Source organism: Taudactylus pleione, unplaced genomic scaffold, assembly GCF_031769625.1.
Source record: "Taudactylus pleione unplaced genomic scaffold, aTauple2 ptg000053l, whole genome shotgun sequence".
Classification (NCBI taxonomy): domain Eukaryota; kingdom Metazoa; phylum Chordata; class Amphibia; order Anura; family Myobatrachidae; genus Taudactylus; species Taudactylus pleione.
Window position 1 is genome coordinate 24,316,139 of NW_028284455.1, and position 3,655 is coordinate 24,319,793.

Consider the following 3,655-nt stretch of genomic DNA (forward strand, 5'->3'; position numbering starts at 1 on the left):
GATGTTTATTGGAAGCTCCGCTTCCGCCGGAGTCCACCTCCCCTGGAACAAGTGTGGACCCGAAACTGCTCCCCAGCCCCGAAGACTGGCATCCACTGTTAACAGGACCCAGTTCACCACCCAGAATGGACGACCCCTGTTGAGATGGGTCGTCTGCACCCACCAGGCAAGGGACAGGCGAACCTCCGGAGTGAGCACTATCGACTGGGATTTCAGAGACTGAGGCAGTCCATTCCATTTGGACAGGATCAGGTGCTGCAGAGGTCTTGAGTGAAACTGGGCATATTCCACCATGTCGAATACCGACACCATGGAGCCCAGTAACCTCATCGCCGAGTGCAGAGACACCCGGTGGCTCTGCAGACAACTGCGTACTCTCGACTGTAAGGCAGCGATCTTTTCCCCCGTCATAAAGATCCTTTGCTGTCCCGAGTCCAATAAGGATCCGAGGTGCAGAATCCGCTGAGACGGGATCAGGGTGGACTTCTGCCAGTTTATCAACCAGCCGTGCCATTGCAGTAGCGCAATGGTCAGGTCCAAGTGTCGGAGAAGGAGCTCCAGAGATCCTGCCACTAAGAGAAGGTCATCCAAGTATGGCAACATGCGGACCCTCTGCAGCCGCAGGGAAGCCGCCATGACCGCCATCACCTTGGTGAAAACACGTGGTGCTGTCGCCAGGCCAAAAGGTAACGCCCGGAACTGGAAGTGGTCGCTGCGGATTGCAAACCTGAGGAACTGCTGATGGCGCAAAAGAATAGGGACATGCAGGTAAGAGTCCTGTATGTCCAATGACACCATGTAGTCCCCAGGTTCCAGCACCAGAATGATGGACCGTAGGGTCTCTATCCGAAACTTCGGTACCCGCAAAGATTTGTTGAGAGCTTTGAGGTTAATGACCCATTGGGTTTCTGCACCAAAAAGAGATTGGAATAGAAACCCTGGCCCCTCTGGGAGAATGGAACAGGCACTATAACTCCAGCCTGGAGCATAGTGTGCAAAACCTTCCGCAGCTCCGTGGCTTTGTTCCGGTCTGACGGTAGACCCGTGGTGAAGAATCGAGCCGGGGTCTGTGCTGGAAGGAGAGGGCATACCCGTGTGAGACCACCTCGAGAACCCAAGTGTCTGTCGTGGTGACCGACCAACACCGGGCGAACTGCAGCAGGCGGCCTCCCACTTTGGGAACCCCCAAAGGGAGGCCCGGACCGTCAGGCTGCAGGCTTGTCATCTGGCTTAGGGGCCGGACGTTTGGTACTCCAGGCCTGCTTCCGGGGCTTGGCTGATTTTTTTGGGCCAGCCTGATGGGGAAAAGACTGTGCTTTAGGCCTACCCTGGGCCTAAAGCACGAAAGGACGATGTACCTGAACCAGAAGGAACAGCAGCCGACGGGAGACATGCTGATTTAGCTGCCACCAGCGTGGCTATAATCTTGTCCAGGTCCGGACCGAAGAGAACCTCTCCGTTAAAAGGCAATGCCTCCAAACCCTTTTTGGAATCAGCATCCACCTTCCAGGATCGCAACCACAAAGTGCGACGAGCAGCCACCGCTGCCGAAGAAATTCGAGACGCCAGGGTACTAATATCTAAGGCCGCTTCGTTGATATAAGTGGCCGAATCCCGGAGATTGCCTATCAACTCCGCCTGCTCAGCCGAACAGTCGGGATCGAAGGACGCCTCCAACGTATCAGCCCAGCGCTCCATAGCTCTGGCGACCCAGCAAATGGCCATAGCTGGCCGTGCTGCCCCCCCTGCAAGGGAATAGATGGACTTCAGGCACATCTCTACGTTGCGGTCCGTAGCATCCTTAAGGGAGGACATGGATGGCATGGGTAACGTGGCACTACGGACAAGGCGTGTCACATGAGAATCCACCTGTGGAGGTGATTCCCACTTAGCAAAATAATTGTCCGCAAACAGATACGCCACTGCTAAACACCTTTGAGGCTGATATCGTTTGCCTGGCTGTTTCCACGCTTCCTCTAGGTGGTCAACTAATTGTCCCGAAAGAGGAAACACTGTGGCATCTCCTTTAATCTCTTTGAAAAAGGCGTATTTGGACTTAGATACCGGAGGTTCCTCATCCTCAATAACTAAAGCAGTCCGGACTGCACGAATAAGGCCAGGTATATACACCTTAGACTTAGTGTCCGACTCTTTAGGACGAGGAGGTTCCTGGTCAGAAAGATCCAGAATCTCCCCATCATCGGACGTCCCGTCGTCATCCTCATAAGGAGCGGACTGAGATGCCACCGGCCACTTGTGGGGACTCCCCCTGCAACACGTCTGACAACTGCTGTACAGAGCTTGTTAATGAATTAACCCACGCAGGCTCATGAGAGACCTGAGGAGGGGAATTGTCTCGGGAAACCCTGCATGGGTGATGACACCACTGACTGCTGGGACAATCCCATCTGAGTGAATGGAGGCTGCGGAGCTAACTGGCCCACGAGGGTTGTAAGCGCCTTGGCGAAACAAGCCCAGGGCGGCTCCTGTAATGGTGCTGTGACCGTAATAGGTCGCGCCAATAAATAACACGGATGGCATAGCCCTTCCGCGCTACCCTCCCCCTCCGCTATAGGTGCCTTGCACGTAGCACACTGAAGCTGTACAGGGAAATCACTCTCAGACATAGTGGTAAATATGTGACCCCTCTCAACAATACCTGTTCGTATAGTAAGAGACCACCCTGCAGCAACGCACCACAAGGGCTTTAGCAGAAAGACAGTAACAGGGACAGTAATAAGGCTGACAGTAATAGAAGTAAAGTACAGGCAGCAGCGCTAGCATAGTCACATACAAAGCAAAGAAAAATCAATTCCTGCACTATCAGCACTGATTCTCAACTACCCAGACAGAGTCTGGTAGGACACAGCGCTTCATACACAGACCTGTACTAAATCGGAGGAGAGGTATGTGGGGGGACCCAGACCATGATGCCTCTGATACCAGGCTTCCAGCAGCGTTCACCATGCGATTGTGAAGATGGCCGCCGAGGAGCTTAGAGGAGGCTGGCCTGGGGGAGGAGCGCTGCCACAGGGCCAGTCGGCGTGTGCAGAGGGCTGTGTGCAGCGGGGGAGGCGCCGGTTGTGAGACAGGGAAGGCGCGCTCCCCTGGCATGCATTTAACCCTAAGGAGCACCGCAGTGCTACCGCTCTGCTGCGGTCCGCTGTCCCCGGGGGGTAGTGGAAGCACAGGTTATATACCTGGCTCCACGCTGCAGCCAGTCCCCAGGGAGCCCCCTGCCTGGGGACTCTGGACCATGTAACAGCGGGGACCCACCGTGGGACCCCGCTGCTTACCTTGCTGTCCCCCTTGATTCCGGCCATGGTCCTGAACATCTGGGGTCACCGCTGTGACCCCAGATGCCTACCAGCATCCCAGGATCAGTACCGGCATTCTGGTACCGGCGGGGGTGTAGGGAAGACAGCATGGATGTCAGGACTGACTGTCCATACTGTACTTCCAGATGTGCAGCCACAGCTGCTTGAAGAAAACTTCAGGGGCTCTTCTTAGCCCCCACTCCAACAGGTGCACCCAACTCCGGCCGGGCACCAAACTAAACTGAGATGCCTTGGCTCGGGGGCGGGGTATAGGAGGGGGACCCTAGTGCATCCTGGGAGGACTGAAAACTTAACTCTATGGTGCCCGATGCCTGACG